Source organism: Eretmochelys imbricata, chromosome 1, assembly GCF_965152235.1.
Source record: "Eretmochelys imbricata isolate rEreImb1 chromosome 1, rEreImb1.hap1, whole genome shotgun sequence".
Classification (NCBI taxonomy): domain Eukaryota; kingdom Metazoa; phylum Chordata; order Testudines; family Cheloniidae; genus Eretmochelys; species Eretmochelys imbricata.
Window position 1 is genome coordinate 9653469 of NC_135572.1, and position 16525 is coordinate 9669993.

At 45.1% G+C, this 16525-nt stretch overlaps 1 protein-coding gene across 6 annotated transcripts in view; it reads right to left on the reverse strand.

Annotated features, from left to right (window-relative positions):
- NUMA1 (nuclear mitotic apparatus protein 1) overlaps positions 1-16471 on the reverse strand; it is a 60215-nt gene extending 43744 nt beyond the window's left edge. For 4 of the 6 annotated variants that reach the window (XM_077829630.1, XM_077829476.1, XM_077829552.1 and 1 more), the window contains exons 1-2: positions 16399-16471; positions 11307-11365 (exon numbers count right to left, since the gene is read on the reverse strand). The gene's annotated coding sequence lies outside the window, so the exon portion shown is untranslated. Of the gene's footprint in view, positions 1-346; positions 494-11306; positions 11366-13163; positions 13181-16398 lie in introns of those variants that run through there. The other 2 variants (XM_077829394.1, XM_077829334.1) reach the window with 2 other exon arrangements.
- Positions 16472-16525: the final 54 nt, after the last annotated feature.

The window sequence follows — 16525 nt, forward strand, 5'->3', positions numbered from 1 at the left end:
TGATGAAGGGGGCAACCCCCCCACTGCTGAGCACAGTCAGTACAAAGACACTTATTTTGAAAAAAACCCACCCTCTCCACGGGAAGCCAAAACTCCCGGATGTTGGCAAATCAAACTTAGCCTGTCGCTTCAGAGTTTATTCGCACCCGCACCTTTCAGGGCAAGCAGGAGATCTTGATCCTGCTGATTTTAAAGAATCCCGGTAATCCAGCCCGATTTTGGAGCTAGGAGACAGTGATTTATTATTTTTTTTTTTTTAAAAAAAAACACCCCCCTCCATGCCGCCCCCCTCCATCCATGTTTAAACAAACAAGGAAGATAGAGAAAGTCTTCGCTGAGGCCTTACCAGACTTCTAAAGCCACAATCTGTGTAAGGTTTTTAATCCGCCATTAGCATTTAAAACCTTGGAAGAGACCAAAAAAAGGAGAGTAACCACACACAAAAGAAAAGTTGTTGGTTTTCTTCTCAGGCTGGCAGGAGATGGTTCCCCCGTTTCCTGGCCCACAGCCACAGAGACGTCACAGCAAGGAGTCTGCTTTCTTTAAAGGCACAGGGCACAAAAAGACGCAGGGCAGGAGCAGCCTCAGTAGGTGGCAAGCTGCCACCAAATTCAGAAATGGAGAGTCATGCTAAATGGACACATTGTAGAAAACCGATCCGCCCCTATTAAACCTTTTCCTACATATAGACGCTTGATGCAAGCGGTTTATACCTTGGCATTCCACCAGCGAAGGAATGATCAGACTTGGCACTTACGCAGCGCCACACAGACATTAAAGGGAAATCCTTAGGCAGCCTTGTTCGTTTCATAGCTTCATGTGAAGCTAGACAAATTCAGACGGGAAGTAAGGAGTTAATTATGCTCACAGTTAAAAATTTATCATTGGAACAATTTACCAAGGGAATTATTTGGGGGACTTTGCTATAAAGCCCTGGTCTACACAGGAGGGCAGACTAGATTATCACAATGGTCCCTTCTGGCCCTCGAACCCATGGACAGTAATTAATTTAGCCATTTAAGAGCAATTCCACTCCCACCCCGCCCCTCTTCAGCTCCAAAAGGTCTTGGAACTCGAGTGGGGCTAGCGATGGGGCACTATTCAAAATAGGCAGCCAGCTCACAGAGACGATTACTCTGGCTCTGTGCCACTGTAACACAACTACGATCACAAAAGGGGGCTGGGGACCCAAGCACCAAATTAAAATCATTTTCAGTTGTTGTTTGAGAGCCTGGATACTCTGCAGTTCAGACTTTAAGCCAGAGATCCAGCTAACCTGGCTTTTCAGATGGTTTGGCCGGGAAAAGCCTTAAGCACACACGGGTTTTATGCAGTTGTGGACTGGCACAATTCCACCAGAAATCTGTTGAGCTGGAACTGTGCTTAAGTGAGTTTTAGAGCTCCATGTTTAATTCTCCACGACACAGGGACTCAGAAAGGACCTAGCTGATACCAGATTTAAAAAAAACAAAACAGGATGAACATCCCAGTTATTGCTGCTTTAAGAAGTTAATGTGAAAAAAAAAATCTGTAAATTCATGAAGGGTGAAAAGTGCCCTTCAACCTGGGCAGGTCAGTGTTTAACCCTTTCCCTGCTGCTGACTGAAGTACGCAGACACATATTTAAACTGATCCTCCCTGTTGGGGTTGGGTACACCCCAGCCTTCCCTTGGAAATATGGCTGCTGAAACCTACGCACATTCCTGCAGTGGCCAGAGGGTTTCCAGCTGCCAGCCCACTCTGGCAAAGACTGGGGAATCTGAGGGGAAGGGTTAGAGTTTTTCCCCCTACTGCTATTCGAAGGGCCATCCCAAATGCATACCAACAGGATATGCAACAGAAGCCAACCCAGCAGAGCTGTCAGCCCCAGGACGTGCCCTGTCAGTAAAGCAGGAGGAGATGCCCAAAGCTATACACAGCTGCTGCTAAATGCACAATGGCCACCGCATTAGCCTGCACAGTTGCTGCACACCCAGAAGCTAGATTACAGCCTTGCATGCACATTGGAGGATACAATAAGCCTCGTAGACCTTGTCAATCTATACAGTTTCCTTTCTAAATTCAGCCGAGTATAGCTAGACTTGCCTCTGAGCTTAACAGCTGCTGATACACTTTAGGGGGACAGAAGGGCCAACATGGCTGATTGAATAGACACAAAGCTGTCCATAGAAGTTTGTGTTTTCGGGTGGACCTGCAGTCAGAGCACAGGACTAGGTACATGAGACCTTGCTTCTGGTTCCTGGTTCTGCAGATGACTCACTGTATGACAGTGGGAAAGTCAGAGCCTTTGCCCTCAGTTTCTCCTAGCTCGAGAAGCGAGGACACTTCTACCTATTTTGCAGATGGTTTGAGGTTTACTTCATCAGCATCTGTAAAGTATTCAAGACGGTCAGAAAGCAGCATGTACAAGCTGCAGAGTGTTCTTACTATCTATGGGCAAGGACAATGCTTTACAGTCCTCTAAGGATCTCAAAGTGCTTTGCAGACATCACCTAATTAAGCCTTACAGATACAACTGAAGCAAGAATCTTCCCATTTTTCAGATGGGGAAATGAAGGCACAGTTTAGTTACTTGCCCATGGTCACACCGGTAGAGCCATTATCATTTCTATTAGCCCCTAAGAACCATAGACATAGGCCAGAACCCCACTGGACTAGGCATTGTACAAACACAAAAAAAAGACGGTTTCTGCCCTAGAGCCCGGAATAGAACTCAGACGTCCAAATCCTGCTCCCGTTACAACAATGCCTCTGCTACATAGAGAGCTTTCCATTTCCACCCTCTGTTTCTAGTCCCATTCACCCTTGAGAAGTAAAAGAATCAAATGTCTGAAAGCATTTTGCCTACTCTTAGTACAAGTAACACCCAAGATCACTATAATTAGGCTTGGAAGTATTCGATTTTTATTGGTAAATGCTGGTAAAGGTCCATTTCACCATTCACACAACTAACTAAAAAGTATCTGTATATTTCTGTTATAGATAAATAAGAGAAATGCTGCTTGATAACTTCTTAGTGTCAAAATCCAGTGATTTAGGGTTCTGAGTTAGGCTTGTTACAAACAGATTAACGAACAAACAGGTACCATTTTGCTTTGATTTAAGGATATTTACTTTGTATACTTTGACATGTGATATTGACAATGTGTGTTTTAGCGGTTTATAAATCTTTAACTTTTTGAATCTCAACATCTATAGCCATTAAATAATTGCCTGGACCCCCACCCCCTAATTTCCCACAACTGTGAAAATATAAATAAAAAATGCTTTAAAAAAAATCAACATTATCTATCAAAATTACAAAAAAATTGAATTCTGCTAAGCCTAACTAGAATTGAAAGACTGGAGACAGTCTTTTTCCCATTTATTTTGTGCAAATTATAGCACTAGATTTGAAGTTGACATTGTCCCCTTAACTAACTTGAGTTTTCACAACAGTTGGGCCTTGTCTAGACTGAAACTTTAGAGGTGTGACCTTCGAACACATTCTGGCACTTCTGAAAAATCTGACGAAGATTGGGCAGTGTATACTTTAACACATGCTAACTTTGGCTTTAGCTTGACCATCTTAGTGTGTGATAGAAGCAGCGTGCCTATCTTCACTTGACTTTTCAAGTGGATTAGTTAGATCAGAGTCACTTCAGATAGGGGAAATTACTAAACATTTCACTGGGGCAATGAGAATAAATCACTGCTGTAAGCCCCATCTTACTCCAGTGCAGCACATCTGCATTGTGGCTTTACATCAGTGTAGCTGACCCAGTGCAAAAAAGATACCCAGTACAGACATGGCCTTTCAGAGTGTCGTCACTGTGATGGGTAACAAATGTAGCAAGTTTTAAATGACAGTTTACCAATGTCTAGGTATTCTAGTGACACCCCACACACCATAGTATGCAAGTACCGCAAGCTTTGCTGAATTTATCCTCCACACCCTACCTTGCAGTGGAACTAAGGAACAGAGATATAAAGTGACTTGGAAAAGGTCACACAGGTAGTCAGTGGCTAAGCCTGGACTTGAACCCATGTCTCTTGTCCAATGCTTTTATTCATAGGCCATCATATTCAGCACCCATGTTCCAAGGGACTCGGACTCTGTTAGGTAAACACTTACACATGTGTATAAGTCCAATGTCCTGATCCTCAAAGTCAGGAGACTCTAGAATTAATCATAGAATCATAGAACAGGAAGGGATGTCGAGAGGTCATCTAGTCCAGTCCCCTGCACTCACGGCAGGACTAAGTATTATCTAGACCATCCCTGACAGGTGTTTGCCTAACTTGCTCTTAAAAACCTCTGACTCCCAGATCCCTATCTGCAGTGCTTCTTCCTAGGCAGTCATTTCCCATTCTGCATGTGTGCAACTGACTGTTCCTTCCTAAGGGGAGTACTTTGCATTTGTCCTTATTGAATTTCATTCTATTTACTTCAGACCATTTCTCCAGTTTGTCCAGATCGTTTTGAATTTTAATCCTGTCCTCCAAAGCACTTGCAACCCCTCCCAGCTTGCTATTACCTGCAAACTTTATTAGCATACTCTCTATGCAATTATCTAAATCATCGATGAAGATATTGAACAGAATGGGACCCAGAACTGATCCCTGCGGGACCCACTCATTATGCCCTTCCAGCTTGACTGAACCATTGATAATTTCTCTCTAGGAACGGTTTTCCAATCAGTTATGCACCCACCTCACAGTAGCTCCATCTAGGTTGTATTTCCTTAGTTTGTTTATGAGAAGATCATGAGAGACAGTATCAAAAGCCTTACTAAAGTCAAGATATACCACATCTACCACTTCCCCCCATCTACAAGGCTTGTTACCCTGTCAAAGAAAGCTATCAGGTTGGTTTGACACAATTTGTTCTTGACTGACTCTTGCTGATACGCTGACTGTTACTTATCACCCCCATCCTCTTTAAAAGGTCAGATCACATCTGATACAAAATTTAGGCTCTACAGGAATAAGGTTTTACACAGATCAAGACTATAGTTTCCATGATTGCTCCTTTTAATTCCAATGGTAAGTTTAACCAACAATTTAGTTTTCCCCTAAAGTGTTTACAACATATTGAGGCACTGAGGCAGCATATAAGAATCTGAAAATGAAGGGGAACAGAATAAAAGCAAATTGAGTAGTTGATTTTTTTTTTTTTTTTTGTCCAAGCTGAGAGCAATGCAAAAAGCAAACTTATACAATATTGAAGAGTAAATCAGATTTCTGTCATGGAAAGATCAGTGGGTTGTTTTTTTTTTTTAAGTGGTAGATGAGGTTGGGTTTTTTTGTTTTGTTTTTTTTCAACCTCTGAATTTGTTTTTCATTTGACAATGTCTCTTTAAATCTATTTCCTAAATCTGATTGGGAGATTTTCTTACGCCTCACCAAAAGCGAGCGTTACTAAAAATAGCCACCGCAGCAGCTCCGCTCTCACAAGCCTCCCACAACAGGCTAAGATGCACAATAGAGTAAGGATACAAGAATGCCAGTCTTAGCATGTCTGTAGCACTTCACGATTTAAAAATGCCAGGCATTAAAATCGGCTTGGAACAGAATTTAAAATAGGCAAAAAATTTTAGAAGTCATGAAATCCCAGGTCAGCCCCTTTATTAATACTATTTATAATGCACAGCACCTGACCCTATCCTAGCCCAAGGAGCAAATCTCTAAGTATCCATCTCTCATCTGCTTACAGAAGAATGAGGCTTCCACATTTTAGCAACATGTCACGATCAGCCCACTGGGCTGACCACTTTTGGACTGTTAGTTTGACCTCCTTTGTAGGGGCAGATCTGCATCTGATGGGGACAAACAAGGTGTTTTCTACTAGAATCTGACAGTTTCACTCGCTGACGTTCTAGAGATCCCAGGAGCACGTTCTGGCTTGCAAGCCAGAACCATGGTGGCATTGATAGCAAAAATCAAGTGGGGCCATTATTGTTCAAGTCTGTCACCCTTCTCTGTGGGAAGACTGCGGGACAGCTGTTGGCTTTTCAAAACAAAGTCTACTTCTCAACGCTAGCAGTCTCTGCAAACACCAACCTGTCTTCAACATTCCCTGTTTGCAAAGGCTGAGGCATGGCAACTTTGGCTATCTCTGGGGTCAAGGAACTCTTGAGTGTGTTCCACAAGGCTCAGTTTTGTCTCTCATCCCCCACCCCAAAAGCATGTGAGGCCACTGAGAACATAGCAAGCAGTACTCGGGTCAGTCTCCCTCAGACTCATGGATCAGACCACCTATGCTTTCATCAGCAACTGTGGTATTAGTCACCAAATTTCAGCCCTGCCAGGAAAAATTCAATCCAGACAAGATGAGACATGATAGTAGTGGGTCTAAGGAGGAGAAACTGAAGGGCATGTCTCATCTTTTGAGGGGTTCATAATCTAAAGCACGAGGCCAGTCCCACTGTTCTCCACCACAGATAGAGATATCGCACAGAGGTGTCAGGAGGATTAAATACTTAACGTCTGTAGAACTGACAAGGTCGACAAGCACTGAGTATTACATCTCCCGTCAAAAATCTCTTAGAGAAGAGAACTTCCAATCATCCCAAAGGCCTGTTAAATCAACATTTAGGCTTTGAAGTGCAAGCACTGGTCAACTCTCCAAAGCAGATCATAGTACTTCACCAGAAACGCACAGCTGGATTTTCCTCATTATCCTCCTCAAAATTCTCCTTTTCCGCAATGCCGACAAAACCCTTGACAACGGTCAGGCTGCTGGTGTGCTGAGACTACAGCCGATCCTGCTGACCAATATCATCCCCATTCTGTCTGTATCCACCTGCCTTGTATCCATCTGTTGCCTCTTGTCTTACCCTGAGATTGGAAGCTCTTTGGGCAGGGACTGTCTTTTTGTTATGTGCTTGTACAGCACCTAGAACAATGGGGTCCTGGTCCGTAACTAGGACTCTGAGGTGCGATAGTAATACAAATAATAAATGTTTGCCCGTTATCTCCGAGGTCCTGTCAACACTGATTCCTACGGTAAAACACACAGCATGGTAATCCCTCCAAATGGTTTGGTCTTGCACAGTGCACAGGACTGAACCATTATTTAACCTTGTTCTGAACTGGATATTTATATGGCTCTAGTTATGGTTCAGGAACAGAGTTAGATCCCACCTACCTTACAATCATGTCATAACTAGGTCATTTTTCTCAACGGAGTAGCAATTATTTTGTAGATGGCCTCTGTCTACATTTGGACATAAATGGGGTTAGCAAAACCTTAAGAGCTGACACAGGCAGACGGTATAAGTGCCCTGTCCCCAGATTTGGAATATGGTTTGGGATAATGGTTTAATAGCTAGCCTCTGTGCATGCTGACTTGGAGAACAGTGATATCACCTTGCTAGCAAAAGCAGTGCTTAACTGCTTCTGCTGCTTTTCTCTACAAAATTCCCTAAAGCCCCTGTGACATATTGCAACCTAATGCAGCATCTTGGAGGGACTATTGTATTACATTTATGAATGACTTATGTAGGATTGTGTTACCACAGTTCTTCCAAGAACCAACAGTGGGGGGTGATTAAGGCGAGTCACAGAGACTAAACCACTCTTGTGAGGTGTGACACAGAAGCCAAATGATGTCAACTGGCAAAAGGTTTGCTGTTCTCTACAAGCAATTCCTGTCTCAGGCCTGACAAATTCACTAACCCTAATACACTGCTTGCATGGTATTTATCCACAAAGGTCGTTTGTGAGGTCTCTACTGAAAGCTTATAACTTATCAATATCCATAATCATTATGATGTGTATGTGTGTATGGGTAATATGTAGGGAATAATGTAACTATATTGAAAATTATGCCCTTCTAATCTTGGAGTAGAAGTTAGTCACCAGGGAATCATGTGTCTTGGTGATGACCCATTCAAGGGGAGGGAGTTGCCACCCCTACCTGGCTAGGTGATTCTGTAATGCATTGTTCAATTGCCTACCATTGCCTCATCCCAGAACAGTCAACGGAAAACCATCAAATACAACCACAATCAATCAAAACCACTTGATGGTAAAAAGGAACATTATAACTTGTCTACACTTGAAATGCTACAGGAGCACCACTACAGCTGTGCCCCTGTTGGGGCTTCAGTGTAGACACTACATAGACAAAAGGGAGGGGTTTTCCAGTAAGCTTTAGGTAACCCAACTCCCAGAGAGGCAGTAGGTAGGTCAATAGAAGAAGTCTTCCATCAACTTAGTGCTGTCTATGCTATGAGTTAGGTTGGCTTAACTATACTGCTCAGGGGGTTTTTCTGAATCCCTTGGAGATGTAGTTAAGCCAATTTAATTTTTTGGCACAGATCAGGCCTCCATATATGGCAAGCAAAGGAAGACTCTATGCTTCCATGCCCCCCTCGGTACGTTTTTTCATGAAAAAGAGTGGACGCTGGCTCACCCCCAGGCCAGCCAGTTCTGCAACAGACTGAACTTTGTGCGGGTGGGGGAGGAGGAAAGGAACCTACTTAGACAGGAAAGGGAAATATTAATAAGCGTAGGCCCTAGTTCACATCTCATTGTTTTGTATTGTAAACCATTTGTTTCCATCACTCGTTTCTAGTGGAATTTCTCTTAAATAAACCTTCTTTTGTTTCATTACAAAAGCTGTATGTTCTACAGTAGTGGTGGTTTAAGGTAAAACTGATAAACTGCGGTACACCGCTCCTTTGGGAGCAAAGAATCCAGATTTCTGTGAAGAGCCAGTGTCAGGGGCTGGGTATCAAAAGAGAACACTCCAAGGGCACTCGAGGACTGGAGCACACCTATTGTTAATCTGCAAGGTGAAGACAGGGCTGGCACAGCTTGGAGGAGTGCCTGAGTGACTGACAGGCTAGTGATGTTAAGGAACTAATACCCTGTCACCAGGGTAGATAACAAAATGATGATTTAAAAAATGGGTTATTTTATTTTGTTCAAATCATAGCAAGTCTTTCAATTTCAAAAAGACATCTGTTTAAAATGAAAGCGGAATCTAACGCAACATAGGTCAAGGCCTAAACTTATAATAATCTCTTAAAACATTTAAATAAAAATGCTGAATCCATCCTCTATCAAAACTTGAGTTTCCTATACAAAGGATCAGGGAAACACATTTGACTTTTGAGGCCAAGCTTTATAAACATGGCGCAGTAGATCATGTTGTGTGTTAAGAACTTGATCTTCTGGGGGACCCAGGGGCTGGGCTAGTGAGTGCAGCTCACTGGCCGAGTCCTCACAGGGGTTGGGACCTGGCCTCCGAGCCCAGGAGACACCATCATGGTTCTCACGGGGATCATTCGCTGAGCTGAAATAATCAGTTTAATTCACTGATAACAGTTAATCCCTCTGTTTAATAAATCATTTAGTTGTAAAAGTGAAACACGGTTTGATGAGAAGTTTATGTATCCAAAACATTTAAAGTGGTTTGGTTGAATAAAAATAAATGGTATATGCTTTTCTGTGTGTTTAAATTCCAGTTACCATCCTACTGCAGCTTGACACAAATCAGGAGCAAAAAGTGAATTTTCTAGTATATAAGCAATATATCATTCACCATTTTCTAGCATATTAAAAGTCCACAATTAATAAGAATCTGAAAATATTAAGCTATATAATTGCTTTTATATATATATATAGCTATAGCATATCCTTCTAGGTAGCAAAAAAGATGTACCAAATCTGGTATGAAGGCTCTATTTAGCTGTAAATCCAAGTGAAAATACACCTTTCTTTAAAAAATAACTGAAGCACAAATGGAAACATTGATTACAACTGATGATTTAAATCAAGGCTTTCCACTTGGTGATTTACATCAATCCACAGTGCCAGTCAGCACAGACAAGACTCTTGCTCAGGGGAGGCAAGGGGTAACAAGATAACTCAGTCCTGGGTACCCTGAGGACCATCACAAGAGGTACCACCCCTTGGTTTGGTTTGCAACCTGGGTTTTCCAGAGACTCAAACAAAGAAAGGGCTTTTGGGATAAAAAGTGAGTTTGAACTGACACAAGGTATTCCTTCCGATCCAGCAAACAGAAAGGACCTTCTATCCAAGGCAGGCTCCAACATTTGGGGAAGGCCTGGAAAGACTTTGGATTATTAAGACTCCATAAGTTCTAACAGAATCCAAATGTGTGACTCCTGGTATGTTTAGCGTGTGTTTAAATCTGTTTATTGTTTTTAATATGTGATGAAAACACCGTTGAGCAAACACCTTCCTTTTCCAACATGGAGTTTTCCCACCTACATTTCTGCTCAAGCTTCATCCTTCGTGCTCCCCTTGCCCATTCCCAGTCTTACAGAGAACTTTGAAATCCCACTCACCAGGCAAATGTGAGCTTTGGATGGGTGTGTAAGCTTCAGGCCATTGAAAGTGCAGGGAGGCAGAGAGGAGCCCAGGGGAAGAAAGCATTCACAGAAGAGCGTGAGGTGGATTTTTGCAGATTTTAAGGCCAGATGGGATCATTATGACGGTCTGTTCTGACCTCCTGCACATCAAAGGCCAGAGAATCTCTTCCAGTTACTTCTACATCAAACCCATAACTACTGTCTGGATTATAGTATCTCTTTTAGAACAGGATCCTGTCTTGGTTTAAAGACTTCAAGAGATGGAGAATCTATCAAATCCCTAGATAAGTATATGGACTCCAAGGCCAGAAAGAATAATTGTGATCATCTAGTTTGACCTCTTGTATAACACAGGACACAGAACTTCCCCACAACAATTCCTAGTGGAGAGCATGGGGCAGGGTATTCTTCACCCTGGCTAGCCGATTTACTCCTTGGGTTCGTATTTTTACGTTGGATAAGTTTTTTCAAGTCCTGCTCAGCCCCCACATGGACAATCTGATGTTAAATCCCAGAGCACAGCCAGGGCTGTGAAAAAGACAGCCTTACCTCTTACCACTACAGCTTTAAGGTATATCATGATATAAAGAAGTGTCAGGCCTACAAATCCACCGAACTCCTGCTCACTCCATTTCTAACCTAGGGGATAAGCTGCAGCATCCTGACCACCTCAGAACATAACTTTAATGGAAAACCCCAATATCTGCTGGCAAGCCTGTTTGCCAGAAGCTGGGAATGAGCGACAGGGGATGGATCACTTGAGGGTTACCTGTTCTGTTCATTCCCTCTTGGGCACCTGGCATTGGCCACTGTTGGAAGACAGGACTGGGCTAGATGGACCCTTGGTCTGACCCAGCATGGCCGCTCTTATGTTCAAACAGATGATATTTATATTACAGAAGCATGACACACAACAGGGAAAGTAGTCACTGGGAATATGAAGCAACACATGCAGAGGACACATACATAAAGGAGACTTACCTCAGAGAGAAAGACAAAAGGGAATGCAGTCCCCTTAGATGGGTCCAGCCATAAAAACACTACAACAAAAGAAAAAGCGTGATCAGCCTCTAACTGCTTAAAAAGATACAGGCAAGCAGAACCGGCCACCAAGTTGCCCTTCCAATTTCTGCGGCTTTACTATTACATTTCTTTAAACACAGGAAAGTGCATCTCTCCCCCTGCTGCTGTGATAGATGAAAGCTAACAGGGGTGCAGGCTGACTATACAGAGGAAACAGCAAGACTGATTAGACAAAGTGCAGGCTTTCAATTATACGGTAGCTTGAGGTGTTACCTGCAACACAGCAGATAAAACAATTGTACAGAGAGGTTATTTGTAGTGCAGTACAACTGAGGTCAGTACCCCGCTGTGCCGAACGCTGTAAGCGCACACAGGAACGGTTTGCCTGCACTGCAGCTGGGAGGTTTAGTTCTCAGTCTGGGTAGACGTACAGGCGCTAACTCTGATCAAGCGAGCATGCTAGAAATAGCAGCGGGGCCACGGTGGTGCAGGCAGCGGCTCAGGCTAGCCACCTGAATACAATCCCGTCAGATGCGCATACACGGACGGCTAGCCCAAGCTAGCCATTACCCCTCCCAGCTGCCGTGACTAATGCTATGTCTACACTGGCAATTGAACGACAAAACTTGGGTCTTTCAGAGGTGTTCAACCCCCTCCTCGCCCGAAAGACAAAAGCTTTGCCGCGACAAGCGCCAGTGCGAACAGCGTGTTGTCGGTGGGAGAGCGCTCCTGCCAACAACACAAATGCCGCTTGTTGGGGGTGGAAGTTTTCTGTCGGCAGGAGAGCCGACAAACAGCGGCTACACTGCACGGCTGTAGCAACACAGCCATGTCGCTCAAAGCTGTGTAGTGTACATAGCCGAAGAGACAGTCCCTGCTCCAGACAAGACAAGGCGTGGGAGGAGACCAATATTTTGGTTCAGGGTTTGTAATGCCACCAAGAGAGAAGAGGTGGCCCAGTGGTCAGGTCACTAGCTTAGCACCTGAGAGAGCTGGATTCAATTCCCTACTCCACCACAGACTTCCTGTGAGACTTTGGGCAAGTCCCTTCATGCCTCAGTTCCCCCATCTGTAAAATGAGGATCATGGCACTGCCCTGCCTCACAGGAGTGTTATGAAGAAAAAAAAAATACATTCAAGATTGTGAGGGGCTCAGATACTACAGTGATGGCGGCCAGCTAAGTCCCTGAGATAGCTAGATCCTCACCCATCACTGGAGTACCTTATCCCCATTTTGTAGATGGGGAAACCGAGGCACGGAGAATAAGTCTACCTTGCAGCTTGGATGTGAGATTCCCAGCTCAGGTACACAGACTCACGTTGGCTCAGCTCAAGCTAAAAACAGCTGTATGGAAGTTGTGACAGACGGCAGCTCGGGCTAGCTACCCAAACTTGGACCCAAGGGGTCGGGCAGGCTTGGACTCGGGTGGCACTTACACATTTGAAGTGTTGGACCCATTAATTCATGTTTCTTGAATAGCTCTACACCAACATATGACAGACCTTAAGCTGCTTGGAAGATACCCAACTAAAACAGGGATCTTGCACATACCTGCCCAATAATCTAGGCTGTATGGAAGGAGACTCGCACAGTTTTACATAACCCCAGCCAATCATCTTCAACACAAATGGAGGGTGACGAGAGGAGAAAAGATTTTAGGACTCGATATGAAAAGGGTAGAATCTCCATAGCAGGCACAAGTAAAGATGGGGTATTAATACTATAGGTACACCTCCACAAAAACTCCTCCTTAGAATACTGCTTTAAATATGTACAATTTCCCCACAACATAAAAGGAAGTCTAGAGAGCCCACCTCCTCCAACAGGAGACACTGAAATACACCAACACCGAGCAGAAATGCCTCCTACTGACTCCAGGTCTCCAGTGTAACTCCTGGATCAGAGGCCTAACCTGCACAAGTCAAGAATGGAAGTGAGCTAGGAACAAGAGACATAACAGAAGGCTGGCAAAACTAGAGAGAAAGGAGAGCATACCACCAGAAAGGTCAACCTAAAATGTCTGTGTTTTGACGTCAGGCTATGCTGCCCCCCAATGAACCCCCCACAAACAGGGATCAAGACCACAGATCTTTGCAGGCAGTACCACAACAAATGAAGTGAGTGTGTGTGTGAGGGAATCATTAAAAATACAGTAATTCTTGGTGCATTTCCTGACAGATACAGAAAAGCAGGATAGATAAAAATCAATTATTTTAAAAAAAATTGAATTTTTTTGATATTTTTTTCCTCAAAAAGCATTTTATTTTAAGATACATCAAAGATATCTCATCATGGAATAGGGATTATCAATTCTAATTCTACAGTATGAGACAATATATTCATGTAATGTTTAAGAAAAGTTTCGTAAATTAGTTCCAATTGTTCATGGATTAGGGACCAAATGTTATGGGATTCCAGGGGCTTCTGTATAGATTTAAGTTATTCTTTCTATCTACCCAATGGGACTCAGTGCTCAGTCTAGAAGATATCATTAGAGATGCTTAGTTTTGCAGTTCTCAAACTGTGGATTTGTGTCTCCAGCGATAACATGTTTATTAACATAAAATTGTTTTTAAATAAATAAGACCATTTTCTCACTAGAAGGGAAAACTATAATGGCAGCAGGCCGTAAGAGACCCAGTTTGGGAATAAGAACCATTCAAGAAATGTGTGTTTACTGATGATATTTTAAAGAAAAGTCACACCAGTGAATTGGTGAAGGTCACTTAAAGACTTGGATTCAGAGACTGTTGAAATGATAATCTCACTTTTAACAGCAGTAGCTTCTTCTGCCAATGTAGAAAAAATATTTTCTTCCTTTGGACTAAATCAATTTGATCTAAATCAAATCCACCCTGCAGAAAAGAAGTTTGCCAAGCACTGTAATTAAAATCATGCTAGGAAGAGAGATAACAGGTAAGCCAGCCTGCCACTTTCTCAGGGACTTTTTGGCATCTCTGATGTGCTCACCATCTGGAGAAATGGTGATGGGCTATCCGTACATAAGCCTCAGGTGAACCATAGATGCATCTTCAGCAGTGGAGCGGCTCAAAGCAAGGCCAGACAGCTTAACAAACAGATTAAATCAGAAAAAAGAAAAGGAGTACTTTTGGCACCTTAGAGACTAACTGAGTAACTGTGTGTGTGTGGGGGCGGGTTGAGAAAACCTGGATTTGTGCTGGAAGTGGCCCACCTTGATTTTCATACACATTGTAAGGAGAGTAAAAAGAAAAGGAGTACTTGTGGCACCTTAGAGACTAACCAATTTATTTGAGCATGAGCTTTCGTGAGCTACAGCTCACTTCATTGGATGCATACCGTGGAAACTGCAGCAGACTTTATATATACACAGAGAATATGAAACAATACCTCCTCCCACCCCACTGTCCTGCTGGTAATAGAGTAAGGAGAGTGGTCACTTTGGATAAGCTATTACCAGCAGGAGAATGAGTTTGTGTGTGTGGTTTTTGGAGGGGGGGTGGGGGGTGAGAAAACCTGGATTTGTGCTGGAAATGGCCCACCTTGATTATCATACACATTGTAAGGAGAAGTTTCAGAGTAACAGCCGTATTAGTCTGTATTCGCAAAAAGAAAACGAGGACTTGTGGCACCTTAGAGACTAACCAATTTATTTGAGCATGAGCTTTCGTGAGCTACAGCTCACTTCACTTTAGATAAGCTATTACCAGCAGGACAGTGGGGTGGGAGGAGGTATTGTTTCATGGTCTCTGTGTATATAATGTCTTCTGCAGTTTCCACAGTGTGCATCCGATGAAGTGAGCTGTAGCTCACGAAAGCTTATGCTCAAATAAATTGGTTAGTCTCTAAGGGGCCACAAGTCCTCCTTTTCTTTTTGTGAATACAGACTAACACGGCTGTTACTCTGAAACCTGAGATTAAATCAGAGCTATTCAAGAAAACATGGGAGCCTCCCAGACCATGGACAACCACAGGAGAAGCTTGGACAACATCTGTCCATTTGCGTCCATGCACATACTACAGGAAACTCATACCCAACAACACTCACATCCCCCTCACAGGCAACACTTGTGCACACACACACACCAAGCCACCCCAGGCTCCCCAGCATCTGCCCCGCAGCTGGTGGGAGAAAAGCTGAGAGCTCCCTGGCAGGGAGATGCCAGCAGGAAGCTTCCCCGCTCCCTCCTGCAGCCCAGGGGAAGGTCAGACACTTGCTGCCCAAGGCTGGCACCGAGGACTCCTCTGTCCTGAGGCACCCGCAGGGCAGGGCTGGAGCAGCGGTTTAGCTCTGCGAGCAAGGTCCTGTACAGAGCACAGGAGAGACAGACAGCAGGGAGCCACCCGTCTTGGGACAGGTAAATAGACTCCCTTAAGATCAAGCGTCCCCTCAGCCCCCCTCATCATCGTCCTCTCAGCCCCCCTTTCCCCCCCAAGTCACCATCCCCCCAGCTTCCCCCTCCCCCTGGTCACCATCCCCCCAGCTCCCCCTCTCCCCTCAGCTCCCCCCAAGTCACCATCCTCTCAGCAAGCCCTCTCCCCCCAAGTCACCGTCCCCCCCCAGCTTCCCTTCCCCCCCAGCTCCCCCAAGTCACCGTCCCCCCCCAGCTTCCCTTCCCCCCCAGCTCCCCCAAGTCACCGTCCCCCCCAGCTTCCCTTCCCCCCCAGCTCCCCCAGCTCCCCTTCCCCCCCAGCTCCCTTCCCCCCCAGCTCCCCCAAGTCACCGTCCCCCCAGCTCCCCCAAGTCACCGTCCCCCCCAGCTTCCCTTCCCCCCCAGCTCCCCCAAGTCACCGTCCCCCCAGCTTCCCTTCCCCCCCAGCTCCCCCAAGTCACCGTCCCCCCCCCAGCTTCCCTTCCCCCCCAGCTCCCCCAAGTCACCGTCCCCCCCCAGCTTCCCTTCCCCCCCAGCTCTCCCCTCAGCTCCTCCCCAGTCACCCCCCCCCCGTGGCCCCAGCTCCCCCGGTCACCGCCCCTCCCCCCTTGGCCGGGCGAGTCCCCTCCGCACGCCCAGTACGGCAGCCGCGCCCGCCGCCGCCAGGGGCAGGCCCCAGGCCCCAGCCCCCCTTTACCGTATTCCCTCGAAGCAGCGGGGCGGGCGGTGCCCCGTGACTCCCCCCTTGGCCCCTGGGCGGCAGCGCGGCCCTCACCGATTCAAACAGCTGCGCCGCCCCCCCATGCCCCCCTCCCTATTGGCTG